At 44.7% G+C, this 22488-nt stretch overlaps 1 protein-coding gene across 5 annotated transcripts in view; it reads left to right on the top strand.

The window, feature by feature from the left end:
- The window catches only part of POLK (DNA polymerase kappa), a 1025073-nt gene that overhangs the window by 383317 nt on the left and 619268 nt on the right, over nt 1-22488 (top strand). For 2 of the 5 annotated variants that reach the window (XM_085632295.1, XM_085632294.1), the window contains one exon: nt 14411-14494. The exons of the other annotated variants lie outside the window; for them this stretch is intronic. The gene's annotated coding sequence lies outside the window, so the exon portion shown is untranslated. The remainder of the gene's footprint in view (nt 1-14410; nt 14495-22488) is intronic. 5 annotated transcript variants of the gene reach the window in all.

The raw sequence follows: 22488 nt of genomic DNA, 5'->3' as shown, positions 1-22488 counted from the left end.
ACGTCCTGCAAAAGATCAGATAGATATATACACTGAATAGATCAAATGAGAACATTAAAGGTGCACCTTGACTCACTCACACATCACAAAGAAAGCACACTCACTCACACATCACAAAGACAACACATCAAATGATCTCAGCGACTGGCTCACATCACAATGGCAAAAATCTAAACTCAACACTTCACCTGGTGCAAAAACACTGCATCTTAGCCCACTTCTGACCGGGGGATTCACAGCCGGGGTTCAGAGCTCAGCAACCAGGTTGTCCCGAAATAGACGTGTCCGTCCCCGTTCGGATTCCAAAATCCCAGTCACTGAGTCTGCAACCCTCAGCTTTAAACACACTAGAAGGTTCGGGAAAGACCTCGCCCCGGGCCAGAAGAATCTTGCCAGAACTGGCGAGGTTCCAAGCAAGCATTCTCACCTTCCCTTCTCCAAATCTTGCATGTTCCAGCCTTTATCTTGACGAAGCTCACAAAGCCTTTCAGAGTACATAAACAATCCCTCACAAAAACAAAAAGACCTTGAATGTGAATAACCCAAGCATCTTGCAAGCACTGCTGTGCACGCAGAAATGCTGAAGCAAGGCAAAGTCAGGAAAAATGGATAGCATGAGGCCATGTCAAAGCCAATAGTAAGAACTTCATCATTCTCATCAATGTACATCACAGTGTACAATTGTGCATAACTGCTTATAAATTCACATACTTCATCTCTCAATGTACAACACCGAGCACATGTGTGCATCACTGCCCACAACACTGCACTTCGAAACCAAAAAGTACATTCCACAACTCTCTCTCCCTTTCACGCTTTCAAATGCACATCCTACACGTTCTATTCTTGGCAAGGCTGTTCTACTCCGTGACAGCTCCCACTGAAAGACAGCAAGATTAAACTTGTAAGAGAAGCAGGCATATGCAGGACCGTCGTACATTTAGGCTAGGGTAAAATAACACACTCCAGTCAGTTAAAATATTGGTAGTCAAAGGTCATCACCGGGTGTCAAACCACAAGAGTGCCTTTAGCACTACAGTCGTGTGGTGATTTACTGGGGGAAAAAATGAAACATTGTTGCAGAAATAAAAGTATCCCCCCAGGAAGACTGGGTTCAAGTCCTGCAGTGAATGTGAGGGTCAGATGTTGATCACTGATCCTCATGAAGATTGTCTTTGATGTCTTAGTTTGGACCATTACGTCGACGCCTGTTCATCATGTCATCCGATGAATCCAAAGGTGCTGAAGGACAGGGAGGCAAAACTCTTCATGGCCAAGGCAGGGAAAGAAAAGAGAGGACGTCAGAAGTCTCGTCCTTGGTCGGAGTCCCCTTCGCCTCATTCTTCAAAGTCATTGAAGAGGAAGCACAAAAGAAGCGGCGACATAGTCCCTTGCATCATAGTTCTTTGCGTCGTAGTTCCTGATGTGATTCTTCAAGAGATGACTCTCCGAGGTCAGTGTCCCCGTGTCCCAAGACTCAGGAAGATAGCAGTGAGGTGTCTCCAGTGGATGTTCCAGCATCACCCTTGAGTCCAAGAGCTCTGACCTATGTACAGTATTTTTAGCAGAGCGATGACTCCATCTGGTGCGCCTCTGGTCCCCATGGGTCCGCTTTCTTATATTTTGGGTGGTTTCCCGGCGCAGTATTAGCAGGCGCCGTTTTTTCTATTCATGCTGATGGCGCCGAGAAAGGTGACTCCATCACCAGTAGAAGTCTGAAAGGAGTATCCAGTGACGATCGCGCTCTCTGTGTCTAATGGGTCAGAATCAGTGTCGTAACACTTGATTCTAATACTAGTGGTTTCTATTATGCAGGTACCGAATTCACTGGTGCCGTTGCAGACGTTACTGACGCCAGTACTAGCTTCACCTATGCCTAGGTTGAAGCATAGATCTCGAAGAGAAGCGCAGAGGCTTCTGGAAGAGGAGCAGTACTTGCTTGGTGAAAGAGATCCAGATTTGAGGATGGGGAAATAGTGTCACTTGATCTTGAATTTGAGGGCCTGGAGGTAGCAAGTGGCCTAGACACTTCTCTGGAATGGGAGTTAATGTCCCCGAAAGGTATTCCTCCGCCCAGTGTCATGTTGTACCATTCAGTGATGAAGGTGGCTGAGATGCTGGAATTGCTTCTACCATCTACTGAACTCAAGTCTAATGTGTTGACAGAGGGACTACATTCTTCTTCTTCATCATCAGAGGCTTTATTGCAAGAACTAAGCCTATACTTGCGATTTGCTAGAAACCTGTAACATCTTCGGTAGTATCTAAACCTATTGTGAGAAGATACAAGCCTGCTTCCGGTGATCCATTATTTTTAACTACCCACCTTGCACCTGAAAGTTTGGTGATACAAGCTTTCTGTTCCACAAAGTTGATGTCTGGGTATTTTCCCACAACTCTGGCGACTAGGGAATCAAAGAGGATGGAGCAGTCTGCAAAGAAAGTATTCGCTGGTAGCGTGTCTTTGAAGTCGACCAGTGCAACCTGTTTATTTGGAAGGAACATCCATGCATTGATGGAATCAGCCAAAACAATGGTTCTGAGGTTGCGTGAGGAGGTTCAGGGACACTTTACGGAGCTGTTGAATGACAGCCAGGCAGCTACTCGTCAGGTCATTCAGTCGGGCCTGGATACGGGTAATTTTGTTGCCAGGGTGATGGGGACCTCAGTCGCTACGAGGAGGCACGCGTGGTTTAAATGGTCTGGTTTCTCCCCTGGTGTTCAATCTACCCTTATGGATTTGCCGATTGTTGGGTCGTGACTGTTTGGCGACAAAGCCGATTGGAGAGGTTCAAGGATAGTAAAGCGACAGCAAGAGCTTTGGGCCTTCAATCGCTGCCCAGAGGTTACAGATAGTTTCCAAGGTTCCAAGGGGATTTGGCTAGAACTTCTGTTTTCATGGAAGGCAGCAACAGCAGCCGTCCAATCTCCTCTATAGGAGTTAAAGAGAGTGGGGCAGAGGTAGACCGTGAGGTGCTGCCCATCAGCCATGTTCCTTCTCTTCTTCCCTGCTAACATCATAGGACAGCCTCCCTAGTTTTACTGTCTTGGAGCATGCTTGCGCAGTGGGAGGATGGTTGTCCCATTTTTTTACTCAGTGGAAATCCATAACAGGTCTTTGGGTTTTCAATAGTATAGAAAATGGGTACGCCCCCTACCCTTCCAGGAGTTTCCCCCACCCTTTCCTTCACAACAAGTTTTTTGTTTGGTCGAACATCTTCTGCTCCTCCAACAGGAGGTTCAATCCCTACTTCAAAAGGGTGCTACGGAGTTCGTTCCCGAGGAGGAACGGGGTCATGGATGCTATTCTCTGTACTTCCTGATTCCCTAAAAGGACGGCCGTTTACATCCGATCCTAGACCTCAGGAATTTAAACTAGTGCCTGAAGCAGGAGAAGTTCAAGATGCTGACTCTGGCACAGGTGCTTCTTGTGCTGGAAAAGGACGACTAGATGGTTTCAATCGATTTGCAGGATGTGTATTGTCACATTTCCATTCTGCAATCACAGCATTACCAGTTTGTCGTCCTTCCATTTGGTCTAACTTCCGCACCTCAAGCCTTCACAAAGGTGATGGTGGTGGTTGCAGCTCATCTCAGAAGGTGGGGAATACCGGTATTCCCTTACCTAGACGATTGGCTGGTCAAAGCCTAGTCTCCAGAGTTGGTATTGCATCACTTGCAGTTGACAACTCAGTTGTTGTTCACCTGGGCTTTCCTATCAACAGGACCAAGTCTCACCTAGAGCCCTCGCAGGGCACTCAGTTCATAAGGGCAGTACTGGACACTACGGTGATTCATGCCTACCCTCCTCTCAGAGGATTCTGGGCATTCAGGCTATGATTCCGATGTTTCAGAATGGAGCTATGGTTCCAACCAAGGTCTTATGCCTGCTAAGTCTGATAGCCTTCTGCATTCTGTTGGTCTCCCATCCTCACTGGCATATGAGGGCCCTCCAGTGGTGTCTTCACAGGCAGTGGTTTCAACACAACAGAGATCTTAGAGTCGGTCAGGATCTCAAGAGACACTGCATCGGCTCTTCGATGGTGAGGTGTGTCTGTCACTCTGTCTCAAGGAAAGTCTTTTCACCCTCCACCTCCAGTGTCCACAGTAATAATGGATGCCTCCACTTTAGGGTAGGGAACTCATCTGGAGATCAATGGTCTTTGGTCTCCAGAGAACCGATTGTTGCATATCAATCTGTTGGAATTGCTTGCAATTTATGCCTGGCTCTCAAGGCCTTCCTTCTATTCGCGGTCAGTCCGTTCAAGTCTTAACAGACAGTACTACTGTGATGTGATACATAAACAACCAGAGAGGACTAGGGTTGGATTCTCTCTGCAGTAAAGCTCTACGACTCTGGTCCGGGGCTCAGGACCATCTGATTTGCGTCCTGGCAAATTACTTGGCCGGGGTTCTAAACGTGCTTAATGACAGTCTGTAAGCATTTTTCAGCCAATCACGAGTGGCGTCTCCATTCAGAAGTGGTACAACACATTTTCTGGCTATGGGGGACCCCTCAGATAGACCTTTTTGCCACTCTCAAGAACACGTACTGCCCGTCATTCTGCAGCCTTTAGTGTCCGCTGCAGGGAGCTCTGGGGGATGCATCTTAATTGGGCTGGGGCTCCCAGCTGTTTTACGTGTTTCCCCCATACCCTTGATTGCTCTGGTTCTGAGGAAGTTTCGCCAAGACCGGGCCCAAGTCATATTAATAGCCTTGGGTTTGCCGAGAAGGGTATGGTACACAGACCTTCACCTCCGCTCCATCTCCTCACAGGGCAGACTTCCTCTCGCAGTCGCAGGGACCTTTTCTACACCCTCACCTCCAGAGTCTGTACCTACATACATGGAGATTGAACGGGCAACATAATTCTTTTCCTCCTGATGTGGTGGATGTTATTTTATCGGTCAGAAGTCACTCAACCAAGTCAGTTTATGCTGGCAGATGGGCTAAGTTTGTAAAGTGGTGTGAAGAAAATTCAATCGACAATTTAAAAGCACATTTATTTGACATTTTTCATTTTACAGCGAGGTTGTACAGTTGCAACAGTTAAGGAATATTTGTCTGGCCTTCCTTTGTTTACCCGATCAACCTCGGTTAAAGTCACCTATAGTGTTAAGGTTTTTTAAGGGACTCATTGAAAAATATCCTCCCACTCCATATATTATTCCTCAGTGGGATCTTAATTTGGTACTAGTTTACCTTATGGGTACTTCGTTTGAACCCTTACATAGTTGTCCGTTGAGACTACTTACTTTCAAAACTATTTTTCTGGTCACCATAAGATCGGATAAATGTGTTATTGAATTGCAGACATTAAGTTTGAAACCCCCCTTCACGACTTACTATGCAGATAAGTTGGTATTAAGAAACATGGCTGCTTTCCTGCCAAAGGTGGTTACTCCCTTCCACTTGGGCAAGTCTATCATCCTCCTCTACATCCTTCTAAAGAGGAGGAAAGAATTCATCGTTTGGACTCTCAAAGGACTGTGATCTTTTATGTGAACAGAACTCATGATCTCCGGCTGGATGATCTGCTTTTTGCTGATTATGTGAGCAAGATTAAAGGAAAAGCAGTGCATTAGAGGACATTGTCTGGATGAATCATCCTGTGCACAAAGATCTGCTACTCTATGGCTAACAAAGAATCACCTGAAGTTTTTAGAGCCCATTCTACTAGAGCTAAGTATTTTACATCTGCTTTAGCTAGAGGTGTCCCTGTGGTTGACAGTTGTAAAGTAGAAACTTGGGCCTCCCTCCACACTTTTTGCGAAGCACTATTACTTGGAATTTGAAGTGAGGAAGGACAGTCACTTTGCCCGTTCTGTTTTGCAAGATTTTTTGGTATAGGCAGACAGGTACCCACCTCCGAGAGCAGGACTGCTTGGGGATTCCATTCAAAAGGTGATGAATCCACAGGTAGATCTATCCATCAGAAGGACAAGTTACTTGACCTTTAGTAACGCCTTTTCTGGTGGATATAGTATCTACCTGTGGATTCCTCACGGACTCACTCACCTCCCTGTTGCTTGTCTGCTTATGCCAAAAGCAAGGCTATTTGTATATTGTGTATTTTATTTGTATTTAAGAATGTGTGTGTTTATATATATATATATATATGCCAGCCACAGTTCAAAGATTGCTGCGCACTCCAACCAGTATATTAAATTATTCGAATTTTATTCGTTTGCAAACACGATCAATAAAGTTACTGACAAACGCGTTTCAGCCTCCTGGCCTTCGTCAATGTCAGTGATTCCCTGCTCACACCTCCTATATAAGCAAATCATTTCATTGGTCAGCAGGGATTTCAATCAAAGAAAAAGAATGTGCAGTACCTTTAGAGCTTAACAAATGGGGAAAAGTGAAAACTATGAATACCTACCCAAAACAGAACAGACAGCAGTAATTTGAGTTTGCTCATTCAGAGCTTTATCTTGATTTGATTGGATCTTGACAATCCAACCACGTTGTCTACATGCCCACTCTATTCAGGGGTTTATATCATTAGATAAACACATTGGGGCACACCTTTATTAATTAAATGATCAGCAAGGAATGATTTGGAACAGGCTAAAGCTATATTGTGACTAATTCCATTTGAGGAATTGATTTAATGCTTTTCATTAGATTATTTTGTGAAAACGTGGTGTTTAAAATGAGACTGTCATTCTGTTTAATAGTAGAAAACACAATGTTAAAATGGCCGACATTTCCCCAAAGCAGTATCTGGTCTCTGCAGGACCGTTTTCTATTTTTACTTTTTTATCACTGCACATTCTTTTTCTTTGATTGAAATCCCTGCTGACCAATGAAATGATTTGCTTATATAGGAGGTGTGAGCAGGGAATCACTGACATTGACGAAGGCCAGGAGGCTGAAACGCGTTTGTCAGTAACTTTATTGATCGTGTTTGCAAACGAATAAAATTCGAATAATTTAATATACTGGTTGGAGTGCGCAGCAATCTTTGAACTGTGGCTGGCGTGAATTCGCGAGTTTTCGTCCTCGCGGCTGGGGCACCCGCTGTGCTGAGAGCAGGGAGCTGACGGGAAAACGTGGTGAAAAATATATATATATATATATATATATATATATATGCCTTTGGTTTGAAGTCTGCCATATGCTTTTGCTTTGGGACTGTTGATTTTACCTGTTCGCCTCAAAGGCATGAAAAAATGGTTAGACCCTGATGTCAACATGCCGACAAAGGCTTCTTTCCTATGGCTCCAGTGACGTCACACGGAATCTCGTTCAGAGCCGTGTCATTATGACGTCCTCGTTGACATAGAGAGTTGAAAAGATAAGTTTCTGTAGAATGTTGGCGCATTGGGATATTCAAAAGGTGCGTAATCCACAGGTAGATACTGTATCCACCAGAAAAAGTGTTATCAAAGTTAAGTAACTGGTTCTTATTGACTAATGATCTAGAAGCAAAGTGATAAAACATTATAAACTCCTAGGCACTGAATTAAAATTGATGAACTCTTCTATTAAGAGTCCTATCATTATTTAGATTATGGTAGTTTTTTAATTGCAGCTGTTTGTATTATAAATGCTTTACTGAGTATTCTGCACTATTGTGTAAGATAGTGGAACCATGAGGAGATGGAGTTACTGTTTCAGAGCATTGTTTTCCTCTTTTTCTTTGGAAGAGATTGTCAATTGACGTTGCAGTCATTTTACATGTGGTTCTCTGTGCTTTTTGACAAGTCACTGGGGTCTGTTGCTTAGGTTGCAAAGTTGTAAGGATAACTTCACGACTGTTACTTATTCTGTGTTCACTTCTCGATAGTATTCAATGTCTGATTTTTAATTCCAAATACAGGTTTCAAAGTTCCTCAGTGTGCAGATATTAGCCCTGTTGCGTCTGTCAGGAAGCACGGTTGGAGGCGTACTTACCACTTGGTATTGAACGTACGGCAGAGAGCGATACTCTAAACCTGATCGTGCCGAGTTTCTTTCAGGGATGCAAAGGCTCGCATTCATCGTGGAGTGTTGGCCCTGTCTGGATTGAGGCTTCTCCTTGAGAGAAAGTGTAGCAGCATTCCAAAAATAAACACAATTCTCAGCAGGCCATCAACTTTTGCTAGGCATTTGAAAGTCTTGGACTTCATTGGCAAGAGCCATTACTTTCCTATGGATTGGTGTTGAATGACATTGGGAATGCAGAGCATTGTTCAGAATACCGTCATGGAAATGAACTGTGAACTCTTTTCTGAACATTGATTTGAACTCTTATAAGGCTCGGGGTTGTTACATTCGCTAAGGGTTACCCTGTAATGGAACAGGAATGATTAATAGACTGGAATATGTTGCTTATGCTTTTTTATGATTGGCATTTTATAATGGATTATTGTTCTATTATGGACATAAACATTTTCAAGATTAGGGAACAGCAGAATATTAACATTGTTGGGTACCTTATAGTTTTTACAAGAGTCAATTAGGAATTCTAAATCCTCTTCCACTGAGTGCACATAATGACAAATCTTGAGGTAGTTATTCAAGTCATAAGGGGATGTGTAGGCCAACATGTATGTGAGGTACTCATTCTTTGTGTGTTTAGTTTCAGAAATGTCGAGCTTGACATCAAAGTACAGAGAGTCGGTTGCAGAGAGAGATTGCTAACCAAATTATACTCACCATTCTAGTAGAGTATAGAGCCAATTATGGCATGTTGTAAGATGTCTTTCCTCGTGGATATCAACTAGGTCCTGTAGACATCCTTGAGCAACAGGAGCGATGAGTCAGAGTGATGGAGTCTGGTGTCTCTGGTTTCTCTTTTATACCAATCCCCTGTCCCCAGTGGTCCTCATATTCCTGTGTATGTGGGCACTTGTAGGTTTGGTGTGAGACGGAAGAGTGCATCACTCCCATTGGAGCACAATATTAGTGCATCGTGTCAATGTTATACGATGACTTTTTTTTTTTTTTTAAATGATAGGCAATTTTATATAAATCTGTTCTAGACATTGTTCGTTAAGTGATGTTTTATAACCGATAATGTTTGCGAGGTCTTAGACCTAATAGATTTGAATGAGGGTGGTAAAAGCAAACCTGTGAATAATCTTCGTTCTGAGATATTCTTTGCACCCCCTGCTAACTCTGTTGTTAAAGACATCCATCTTTCAACATTTTTTCCATTTTCTCTAAACTGACCTTCACATGAAGCTCATGAGAACATCAGTCAAAGCACATCTGAACTACTGTAATGTCCTCTACTCTGGGCTTCATGAGTAAAAAGAAACCCATTGACAGACTCCAAAGGCTGCAAAACCATGCATCAAGAATGTGGACAACTTTGACCACATCAAGCCACCATTGCCTCCCAGTACACAAAATGATTAAGGTCAAGGTCCCCTGTTTGATCCTTAAATACTTTTTGAGGAAAGGCCCAAGCACCTCTCCCAAACCCCTGTACCAAACAGACAGAAATATTCACTCTATGAATGCTCGTTTTATCACCAGACCCATGCTGTGTTTTATAGCTATCCACTTTTCTCAAGGTGCACATAAAGGACTACTTAGCTGCCCTGGGGAAAATACCTTGCCACTTTGTATTTTGAGAGGTCCTAGTCTAGGTCAAAATTGCACTTTATATTTAAGTTAATTTAATAGCTTCATTTGGGGGCATGAGAGAGGGCTTATGCACTTAGGAGTATACATGCAGTCTATACTCCTAAAAAGGGAGGAGTCCTCAGCAACATTCATAAGTCGTTTCGGTCCTACACTCTAGGCAAGCAAGCAGCACTGGTCTCCATGGAGCTCATCACATGACACTTCTCTCTGAAACAGCGTTTGCCGGCTGCCACCATCTGCAAACCTACTGAACAGAACATGGGCTTCATAGATGGAATTTAGGAGCGTGTCACCTCTTCAACCTCCCAGACAACTCAAGGAACAGAAAAACCCTCCTTAATCTGCTGGCACTCTCGACATCGTAAAGCAACAATCAACACACTCTAAAGGTCACATCTTGGACCAAGTCTTCTTGATATTATCAACTATCCAGTGCAAGCGTCCCAAAATCCTACACTGGACCAACCTCATCCCCATCCCTAAGACCCTGCTCAGCATCCAAGCAACATTTCGAGGTTACCTCAAAAGAGAGCAACAAACCTTCAGATCCCTCAAAGACTCCTCCATATACAACCTAGAGCTCAAACTTTTCGTTCGTCCTGCCATCTCCACTTCAGATGTTAACAACATTGTAAGTGGCTTCAGCTCATATCTGGAAACCATATGAACACCCACAGTCCAATAAAAAAATGACAGTGCCAGACAGACCCGTCAGCACCTTGGTACTCCCAAGATCTTACCAATAACAAATAGTCCAACTGAAGACAGGAAAGAAAATGGAAGAAAAACACAATCACTGACCTTCTCATTGTGCTGAAGCCCTGCCAAACAAAACATGCAGACAACTCACCACATTATTCAAAGCCACTTTTTATACCGGATCTATCTGTGAAGCTGCTAAAGCAGAATACTCTTCAAATTGATTTAACACTGCATCAATTCCATGCATGGTGTTCTTTTTCCTCACTCAGTGGACAAGTACCATCAACACATTTGTTAGTGGAAAGATACAGAAGATACAACTGCACATTGTCAACACCATACTTTAAAAAAATATTTTTTTATTGAAATTTGCAGGCTATAGAAATAAAACCTTTGAAAGTGGGAATTGTGGTGTACAGATGTCCATTCAACATCATATATTCACATTGGAGCACACAGTATTCTACTATTCATCGTTCAGGCCACCACTTGACCCCCACTTCCCTTTTACTCCTCTCCTCAGCTTCATTCTGTGCTTCAAAATGTGTGTCGGAATCAGGGGCGGCTGGTGACATTTGAAAGTGGTGAGGTGTAAATACTGCACTGTGGCGTGCGAACGAGCCCGAACCACCTACGGTGGGGTTCGGGGGGTCTCCCCCGAGGCAACTTTTGAAAAAAGAGTGCACAAATGTTGCATTCTCAAGCAAATTTGAGAAAGAGGTGGCTTGGGGAACACATCTCTGGGAGTAGCCAGACAAGTCTCTTTGCACTTGGACAGATACATCACTCTCCCTGCATTCACATAGCCACACTACTCACCCTGCATTCATAGACCCATTACTCACGCTTCCCTGACACATCACTAAGCCTGCATTCACCCATCTACATCACTCACCCTGGACTCACACAGGCACACTGCTCAACCTGCACTCACACAGATATTACTCACCCTTCGCTGTACTGCACTCAATCAGTTTAATTGATTACAACCTGTCTAGGTATTTGTGATCCTATTTTAAAAAATGTAAATAATCCATTTTAACAATAATATACAGCAAATTCCTTCAATTACATTGCTCACGGTGACCATAATGTGCCATATAGACAAAGCATTAAACAGTGGAAATGATAACACCCTTATAGCATTCGGATTCGGTCCTGCAAAAATTCTGTCATTCCAATGTTTGTTTTATGGAAAATAATTATTTAAAAAAATAACATACTTATGCGAAACAGGAAACAGACTAAAATTCATTTTCATGTGCAACATCATAAAAGCAAATAGAGATATCCTGTTTGGATCATAGCTATGATGCAGCAGTCAGCTGCAGCGCTTCATGACTTCCAGCCATGTGCATTGCTTAACTATTTATGCTTTTAAAGTGCCCGCCGCCAGTAGCACCAACAGGATTAAATAAAGCAGAGCAAATCTCAGAAGGCTTTGTTTAAACACAAACACAATACCGCGGTCCATCTGCCTCTCCAGGTGCGTGCACTCCTGATATAGCGCTGTCATTTATAACAAAGTATGAGGCGCTGAGCAGGAGAGATGTTTAATATCCTGATTAATAAGTAATTGTTACCACAGGTATGTGTACCCAGCGCTGTGCACCGGCAGCGTGTAAAGGGCTGACCTGTGTGTACCCAGAAGAACGTTATACCCAGCAAGGGCTATTAAGTAGTATAGGCGCAGAATTGTATGTTTAGCGCTGTCTGCACTCCATGGTGTGTAGAGTTGTGTATCGGGCTGCCTATTACAAACTGTTTATACCTGGCAGTTATATACGGCAGTGTGCCATTAACTGAACATACTCTCACATATGTGCTATCAGTATAGATTTTCATATAGTTACCTCCAACATTTACTCACCAGCGGGAATCAGCAGAGCGCAGTGACAGCGTGCATCGTTTTGCATTTAGGAAGCGCTTAGAACATAAGTATTCTCTCCGGAGTTTTTACTTAAACGCATTATATTTTACTAATATGTATTTCCTGGTAAGTTTAACTGTATCAATCAGCACTGTCTAAGATGTCCCGTGGCATGAACTTAGTGCATTAGAAAAAATATATATCAAATTAATCACATTTAAGCAGTGCGAGCGCTGCTGGTGGTGTTTTTCCTGTTATTTGTACCCGCAGTGTGTAACTCGCAACCTGCACCCAGAACGATTTATAGGCAAAGTGCACCCAGAAAAACGTGTGAGCAGCGTTTACCTATTGGTAGAATACGAGGCACGCATGAGAAGGAATCCAGTCCAGCTAGCTTTGATATTTTAAACCACATGCATCCAGCACCGCCGAGGAGGGGAGGGGTGCGGGGGGTACTCATACAGATAAAGTTGCGCCACTGCGATTATATGTTTGTTTGCAAACTAAACACTGGCTCTGCCAAAATAGCGCAGACCGAGGCTTGGTGGATGCATTCAAAACTAACATTCCTTCCTCCCTAATTGCTGGGTCTCTCTCAGCAGTACCCTAGTCTGTGAAGTCCGCAAGCACACTTGATAGGGCAGCTCAGTGGGTTAAGACCTGCTAGTAACCACGACAGGCATGCTCACTGGAGGGAGGGGGGAGGGAGCGAGGGGGGGAATAAAAATAAACAAATAAATAAAACGTTACTTACCAATCAGACCGGGGGCCCCGCTGGTGTCCGCCCGGCCGCTGCTGCAGGTTCAGCCGATTCCTGTCACCCGTGGTGGTAGCAGTGAACATGAAGTGTGTTTGCCTCGACGAGGAGGCTCTGACATCATGCTCGCCCCTGGCTGGCTGGCAAGTACTGCCTACGCCTCAGCCAATCCAGACGCTGCTCCAGCAGCAGCGCCAGGATTGGCTTGAACAGTAGTGCGCATGTTCTATTTGGAGCTTAACATTTTTTGCAACCAGCTCGAACATGCGCACTAGGCTGCTCATTAGAAGAGTGGCATGGAACAACCCTCGCTCTTCTAATGAGCAGCCTAGTGTGCATGTTTGGGCTAGTCGCAACATTTTTAAGCCCAAAACAGAACATGCGCAATCTTGCTGTGCGCTCCGCCGACCACCTGAATTTATACATATTATTGTGGAATCGATGCACTTGCAATGAACTCCTGCTACCCCGCCCTCTTCTGAGCTGACTGGCTTCCGCAGCCTGTGAATTTGATTGTGTGATTTGCAAATATGAGGGTGAGAGACGGCACTCGCGCTTCTTACTCAACTCGACTTGTGCCTCAAATGAATTAGTGGGGCAACGCCCTAATGGACGCACTGCCCCTGGTCGGAATCCCTCCCCAATGTATTCTTGAGTGTTCTGACACGGGCCCCACACCTCAAGGATTTTTTGTGGACATCCCTGGGCTTTGTACACTGCTTCCAACTCTTGCATGTTCCATTCTACATTGCATGTACATTCGTTCCTAGTTAGGGGGTTGTGCACTGCCTCATGCCCTGGCTATATCTCTTTTCGCCATATTGGGGCATTGTTATATAAAAACAATATGTGTTTTGGGATTGTTTCATATCTTGACCACCACTGTCATCATACTAACTGCTAAGGACCTCACTGGTCTGCCGTATAGTGCCCTCAAGTACCTCCTTGGTTCCATGTCTCTCCTGTCTGCTTTCAGGTAGGGTTCCTGCAAAGTCGAGAAAGCCCAGTCACTACCACCAGTTGAGTTGCCCAACAATAAAGTTTTAGATAGGGCAACGCATTTCTTCTTTGGTAGGGGCTCCTGGTGAGTGTTTTCATTAGAGTTCAACATTATCTATAAAGTTTTTGCCCGCCATTTTTGATTGGGCGTATATAAACTTTGGTTACACTGGGACTCGATTTTCAACTGCCTATGTGGAATTAGGATTTACTTTTCGCTATCCTCGTAAACTAATATTGGATTTCAATATCCTTTGCAGCTTTAAGGATTTGCTTTGCCTCACGGAACACCCGTGACTCAAAATAAAGTACATTAATTGTCCCCGGAACCAATTTTTGACTGCAGAATTCACAAGATACGAGCTAGATGGGAACACCCTAGGGCATTTCTTCATGGCCTTCGCACTCAGGCAAGGTACGAAATTCATTAATGTACTATGACTACTAACCGGACTACATGGGCCAACATTGTAAATACATTTTTCTTACTCCTTCACAGCGCACGAGTGACCATATTGTGAAATACTCGTCAGTTGCATCAGTATTAACAAAGCAAACACCTGCTCTAATTAAGATAACCCACGTAAGTGTTTTGATGAATGCTTGCACGAATGTCATTCTTAAATCTTTGTCTATATACTGCTAGATTTGCCGTCCTCCTTTTAGGCTTAGTGTTCTGTTCTCTTCTTATTCACAGAGTTTTTGAATTAAGATCGGCTGATCTTCCCTCCATATGAATAAGGTAAATGAGTTAGTACTAAGGCTCGCTGGTGTTTGATAATTGGTTGGACTTCCCATCGTTACTCATAAAGGTTTTTGTTATTTTAATTCACAGGTCCTGATGAGAGACCCTGTAACTAAGGGGTTCCGAAACGCGTAGACCTTTTGGTGCGACCACAAGAATTTTGAATTGGTTAAAGGAAACCACACTAAAAACAAAAAGTTTAGCAATTATTTCTGTGGTCTTAGTAATGTACATAGAGTTGTTTATGTTTTTTGTAAAGTCTGATTGTAATGAATGAATGGTTTGTGGTACCAGTGTGTTTGGAGTGAAAAACTGTTGTGTGTCACGAATTGTTTGAAACGTCTGAATAGTGTGTAATAAGATTGTCTTAAATATTTCTCATTCTTGTGAGGTGTAATTGTTTCTGATTGTTGTAATATGGAAGGCGAAAAAATATCTTTGACATAAATAAATTGATTGATTTATTCGACTAAAAGAAAGGTCTTTGATGCATTTTGTTGTATTTCAGAATGTATCCTCATAAGTTGTTCTGAGGTTTAGAATTAGATGCAGTACTAGCAAACTTGTTGTTAACTCTTATTACAGGCCTAGCTTTACTGCCTTTGGCCTACCTCCAGTTTTGGTTTGGGCAGTTTAACTTAGGTCATAAAGGCTAGACCAAATCCTATCTTTCACAGGATTGCCGTCAGATATGGCCACTCCAGAGAGTCGTACTCTTTCTCAGCATCAAGGGAGTGTATCACTGCATGTTCTAATAAAGTATTCCTGCCCTTGCCAATACTCTGTGCAATCATGGCAGGTTTAATCGCGTCGCACTGTGTGGTATGAAGCCAGTTTGATCAGATCCTAACCATCCTATTAGTGTATCCAGGACTGTCAACACCATACTTGATTCTCTTATGATGCATACTCTTCTACCCTGCATCTCTCAATGTTATCCATCAGACATTGGGGAAACTGTCTCTTGAAGACCCTGCTAACATCCTCTGCTTCCTGAAAACTACATCTCATGAAGATGATGTCTTACCCTTCATCAAAGCCCTCCCTGGGAAAGCTCCTTCAACCTTACTCGCCATTGTAAATGTCTTCTTCACTCAAGGCATTTTTGCCTGAAGCTCTCAATTAGGCCAAATCCTCCCACTCCAGAAACTCACATTCAACCTAGGCAACTACTGGCCTCCCACTCAACTACCATTCGTTTGAAAGATCATTGAAATAACAGTCTATGCTGCAATACGCTTCATTCAGAACCTGTAGAAATATGGCTACATCATCCCCATCTTGAAAGAGCTCCACTGGCTCTGCTTGGTGGCTTGATCAATCTTTAAAAAGCTGCATAATCTACAAAATTATCAGATTCTGAATCCCTGCCTAGACTGTTAAGCTCATCTTTTCCAGGGATTTTGGACACACTCACAACTAGGACACTATCAACAGTTTCAAAAGAGAAAAAAACAGGGCAACAATACCATCAGAACTGTCCCAACCCTGCTTCAATTTAGGAAAGCTGAAGACTCGCGCCTCTAAGAATACAGCCTCAAGATGCACTAAGTGTGCACAAACCAGCTACCCAAGCTATTACATGTTGACTTGTCTTTGCCTTTGACATTGTACCGCCCAATGCTGCCTTTTAGCTAGGTTTGGTCCATATAACTATCACCTTCAGACATACACAATTAGAATTTCTACTGGTAGCAATAAAATAAAACCCAGCTTTTGAACTTTTAAATGGAAAATCTGGTCCTGCATCTGTGCATAGGGGTAGTACATCCTTAACTTTTTAAAATAATTTCCCAGTTTTACATAGCGCAGTGTACAACTGGAGGATTCTTTGTGTTAGAAAAAACATACAGCTAAAATCCAATTAACAGGCATGTAGCAAGGTAGGTAGGACCCTCCTAAACTATAAAATAATTGGTTGTTATCATAGCTACACCGAGAGAGTTTTATATTTTGAAGGCCTGGGCCAAACAACATCTGCTGCTTAGGTGAAATAATTTTACCTTTACTACCAGAAATATGATTATAACAGGTAATAATAATAAGGATATTTATACAGTGCATGGCTGCGCCTAACGGCGCGTCCTAGCACTGAGAGAGAGAAACCAGAAAGAAGAACATCAGCTAATATGTCTACCTACTTGTAAGAGCTAGGTAAAAACTATACTGAAACGTATCACAACAGCCATGTTTTTAGTCTCCATCGGAACAACAGCTCCGATGGTTCCATCCTCCGATGAAAAGGCTGAGAATTCCAGGCCCTAGCCGTTAGGAAGGTGAAAGAACAGCCACCCCATTTAGCTTTCCTCACCCGTGGGATAACTGCCTGGTTGGTTCTTGAGGATCTAAAGTTACAGCTCGGGTTATGACAGATCACCAAAGAAGTGAGGTATTGTGAACCTCTATTATTTTTTTTTTTTTTTTTTTTTTTTTTTTAAAAACCTTTATTCGTGCATCTTAAAAGAACAAATACGGGCCTACAACCGTCAGGCCGGCCACGATACAGTAAAGCACTGATACCCACATTACAGCCCCCGTGCATCAACGGTCAGGATTAACAACAGGTTATGAGTCACATACTGGAGATATCTTTGAAACCCGGGGAAGGAGAGGTGAAGGTTAATTTTAAGTTTTTTGATAATTTTATCAGAGAAAAAAAGTCAATGAAGGATAAGAGCAAAGTAGATTCGAGTCCGCAAGATAGCTTCACCACACGGGCGAGCAGCAACATCAGTAAGAACAACAATGGGAGTAAAATCTCAATCAGTGAGGCGGTGCAGAGATATATCAGGATAGTCACATGAGCAAGTACGCACCCCTCCAGAGCCGCCCCCACTCGATCCACCCCACACCCGGACCCCGAATCGAAGAAAGTAGAGCACAGAGACATAAAAGAAAAAAGGCCCATAGAACTAATTGAGAACAGAGTATTACCCCCCCACCCTACACCAATGCGGAGGCTACGGCCTACCCCCCCCCCAGCATAGTGCCTGTCGCCCAAGGAACCCGAAATATAGAGAAGAGAGAAAGTAGGAACAGAGTAAAGAAGGGAAGAAAACAAAAAAGAAGGTGGGGAGGAGCCCACTGGACACCAGAGCGCCCCGAACCATCAGCCAGTTATGGCCCCCACACACTGAGAGCCCTCTACGCCAAAAAACGGCATGCAAAGATACCATGGCACCACAGTTTAAGCAAGGGATACAAGTCGCGACGAGTGCGCGCAAAACATACATACAGTCCCAGTCCCAGGCCAGCCCGTCCATAAACCATAGCGATAGAAGTCAGTCTAGCCCTGGCCCGATCGCGGGCTTGGGATTAAACCAGCTCCTGCGTGAAGGCCCCGTGTCCCGAGCAGACAAAGACAAGATGGCCGCTTGTGAGAGGATGGTGAAGTAGGATCACGAAATGGCCGCCGACCATCGATTGAGGTCCCTCGTTGCACCACATAAAATCCAAACCTGGCAAGTAAGGTACAGGAGTTCCACAAAAAGGCAGCAGTGGGCCACCGCGGACGGTCCCTCGAAGCCGTTAGGTATCGCTCAGCAGGATAGCCTCGCGGACGCGGTGAGGCAGGGAACAATGAAGCAGGCAGCCATGACCAGGGGGACAAAATATCCGCGGTTGAGGTGGAGAGCGGTGGACCCTGGGCGCCGGGAGCGCTAGATGAAGGCACCAGTGTAGCACAATCATACACCGCCGCTGCTTCCCCGCAAGAGGACAAGAGCACCGGAGGACCCACGCCCTGTGGATGACAAACAGTGCGCCCACGGCCCGCAGCCGACAGTATGGGGTCAAACCTCTCACTCAGCGCCTGCAGGCCAGCGCACATCTGTAGTTGAAAGTCCCGCAGGACAGCCAGAACGGAGCCGCATGTCAGCGGAAGCTGGGCCCCAACATCGGCAGCAATCCGGGACGGCACTGTGGAGCTGGTGTCCGGAAGAGGGAGGGCGAAGTGAGCAGCGGGCGAGACCGGAGTGTCACCCCCCAGCCGCGAGCAGGCACTCAACGCCATGTTTTGCCGCTATACGGTGCAATGGCCAGGGGGGGGGGGTCGTGGCAAGGGGTCAATTCCCCTCAGGTCTACGCCGCAACAGGAAAGGCCGACAGTCGCTTATCTTCTCGCCGGTCCCCCTCGCCGCTGGCTAGGCAATAGGCAAAGGGGGCAGCAGCCCCCCACAGCTCGGTCCTCAGAGCGGGGCAGGAGACTCACCGCACCGGGGCCCACCCCACAGCTCCAGCCCGTCAGGCACAGGGTGCAGAAGGTGTCCGGCCGTCTCTCCCCGGGCTCATCAGGCAACGATCCATGGTGCGAGGCGAGATCGGGACCGCGGGGCTCAGGTTAGCGCTAGCTGGTCCGGTAACTGCGGAGCTTCCAGGAGGCAGGCAAAGGCCGTAAGGGCGCAGGGTTTCAGTGCCGAGGACAAAAGCACCCAGAACTCGGGCATCCGGGCGGGTTAAGACTCCGGGAAAGCAGCAGCGCGGTCAGCGCGTCTTCGCACACGGTGCACCTCGAGAATCGGCGAGGATGGGCATCAGGATAGTAGTCCGAGGCCACGGACCGACGGAGCCGGGCGCTCAAGCGTCTGCTCCGGTCGCCATCTTGGCTCCTCCCCCGGCTCTCGTGAACCTCTATTATTAACGATTCGGTGGCATAAGCCTGTGGCTTTAAATAGAATTCTCTCTTTGAGTGGCAACCAGTTCAAGCTAGTTAAGGCAGGCCTGGCAGAAGCACGCCTCAGGAGATTTAGTACCAGGCAGGCCGCAACATTTTGTGCTCTGTAATTTCTGCAGTCTTGCTTTGGTAACTCCTAGATATAATACATTACAGTTGTCCAACTGAGAGGTAACTGATGCCTGTACGATGGTTTCTCTGGCCAGGAGCAGAAGGACATCACGTTTTTAAAGCGTTAAAACACTTTCCCGCCACTGCAGGAATCTAATGTTCCAACAATAAATCCAGGTCCAACCAGATTCCCAACTTCTTTACTTTTTCCCTCAGGACTGGGGTAGAGCTCATTACATCAGGTCGATGTCCAGATGGAGGGGCTTTTCCCTACAGTAAGAACCTCAGTTTTATTTGAATTTGATTTGAGGCAACTGTTGGTCATCCAGTTAGCCACCTCTATCAAGCATCTCTCAAACTGTAAAGCCTCCCTATCTGTCTCCTGAGATAAGGTGACTAATCATTGAGTGTCACAATAGTCACATTGTGACACTCAACACTTTCAGCCAGAGGGCACATATAGATGTTAAATAACGTAGGTCTCCCACCTACGTTCATTCCAAGATCTACAGATTCCCTACATCCTTCACCCATCACAATTCTATAAATATTTGCAGCTACGTCACGCTCTTAATACACACAAGCCGACAGGTACAACACTGAGTGAGTTCAGCCTAATGGAAGCGCAGATCATGATGGGGGACCTGGGATAAGGTGGGGTATCGAGAATACATAGCTCCCTGACCAACAACAGTCCAACAACACTTGACTCGCTCAGACACAGTTGGGAGGTGTGATTGGGCCCGCTAGATGACCAGGACTGGCGGGATGTCTTAATGGCTCCTAAAATCATTACTACTTCGGCCAAGCTCTGCCTGGTCCTGCTGTACTACCTTCACTGTGCATATCTCACTACTAGTCGCCTTGATCGGGCGGGCCCTTCTTGTACACGATGTGGGCTGGGACAAGCAGATTTTTATCACATGGTGTGGGCTTGTTCACGTCTCATCCCTTACTGGGAGGCACTGGTGTCTGAACTGATGAACATCCTGCACTGGGTGGTGCCTCTTAAACCCATGAACCTTCTCCGGGGTATCATGGACGGCCTGGACGGGAACAATGCAGATAAGCTCTTTCTGGGCACCGCCATCGTGGTGGGCAAGCGGGATATTGCCGCCGCATGGAAGAACCCAACCCCACCTAGCATAACCAAATGGCGCAAAGGCGTATACTGGTGTGCAGTGCAGAAGAAACCACTGTATAAGGTCAGGGAATGCCTCACCAAGCACAGAAGGGTCTGGGGAAAGTGGTTGGGCCAGGTCGAGTAGCAGAGTATCCCCCTCCCCTCTGGGGTTGAGTTTGTGTAAGACCTTAGGGACTTGTACGGGCCACAATGTGTGCTGGTGCATAGTTGGTGATGACACTCATTTAATTTACCATGCTCGAAATGAAACCTCAGTGCCCTATTTTTTACTGTTTTTAAAAATAAACACAGTTGGTTATCAAAATAAATAAATAACATAGGTCTCAAAATAGAGCCCTGCAGCACCCCCTGGGACAGGGTGATCGGATCTGAGGAGTACAGTTTTTGCACCACTTGAAAGGAACGATCTTGTAGAAAAGATGCCAGGCAGAGCCCCTCATACCACAGACGCCTAACCGATGTAGAAGTAGGCCATGTGACTCAGTGTTGAAGGCGGCGCTTAAATCCAACATAATCAGTGCCGCCGTCTGGCCCCATCAGCATAGCGCTGCAGCGAATCAGTGGCCATCAGTAAGGCCGATTCCGTGGAATGGTGTGCACGGAAGCCAGATTGAGCAGCATGCAGTAAATAATTGGCCTCCATAAACTTGAAGGCTTGAATATGTAAATATGATGAATCCCAAGAAAATAGTGATGACTCGACAGGTATGGTACCACCCCTGTGTCGTAGGGTATCAAAACATCTAAACTTCTTATATAGCAACGTAGAGTATCAGTCAGTTAGTTGTCGACATTATGCACCAGTCCGAGAAAGTGGTATGAAATGCCAGATAGTAGTATACTTCTTGAGTCAAAGTTTCTGTTAAAAGTTGGGTGTTCAGCTTGTGGAAAGCCATAGAACAGTTAAATCGGCTTATCCCTGTGGCACACCGTTTCCACAATCCACTCTGCTCACTATACAGACACGAGTGGATTGCAGAAGCGATGTGCCACATGGATTAGACAGGGGCCTATTATAGCCTGTGATAAGTCGAGTTATCACTATTTTCCTGGGATTCATCATATTTACATATTCAAGCCTTGAAAAAGTTACGGATTTAACGAAACACGTGTCGGCTGTTATGTTTCTCGTTCACCAAGAATCGGACTGTTATTAATATACCGGAGAACAACTTACTGTTTAGTACTTATTATGAATATATATTTCAAGATTTGAACGTCTTACCTTGAAGAATGTCTAGCCCATGCATACAATGTGTCATATTAAAAACATTGTAAATGTAAAACATTGCGAAATGACAGAGAATATCTAACTCATTAAATCTAAAACTATTCCTGTATAATCTTAACTATCTGTGTTTACCGTAATTTGAGTACCTAAAAATGTCTGCAGGTTTCTTGCTTTAAATTGAGTGAATAATGAAGCGCTAAATGTTGGGAGTGCCAGGGCACAATCATTTGTAAAGAAATTGTGGATGTTTAAACGTTTTGTAGTTGGTTAAGAGGGTTAGTAAAATAAATTTGATCTGAACAGGTCGCAAAAACCTTAACTGACTGCCAGTGAGGATGAGAATTAATTTTAAAGTTATTTGCTTAATGGGTACAGTCTGTCACAGTATGGATTATTATAATAAAATAATAATGCTAATTACAGAATAGGTTGTACTTATTTGTGAGAATGCTTGTCCATCTACAGAGCAATCTGCTGACTGCAGTCCGAATCTTTTTGGTTAAATGTTTCTGGTCAGGAGGCCAAGCTCTTTCTCATCCAGATCCAAAGTTTTGGACATTTTGGACATTTTCTCCTGTTTCTTATGTATTCCTATCAAAATAATTTCTTATCAGAAAAGCCTCAAAGACATTACTATTCTGCTCATCACAGGCTTCTCACAATTGTACTTCTCA

The sequence above is a fragment of the Triturus cristatus genome, chromosome 2_1 (genome assembly GCF_964204655.1).
Source record: "Triturus cristatus chromosome 2_1, aTriCri1.1, whole genome shotgun sequence".
NCBI classification, from domain to species: domain Eukaryota; kingdom Metazoa; phylum Chordata; class Amphibia; order Caudata; family Salamandridae; genus Triturus; species Triturus cristatus.
Note: the sequence above shows the minus strand (reverse complement) of the source record. Positions and strands in the feature narration are given on the sequence as shown.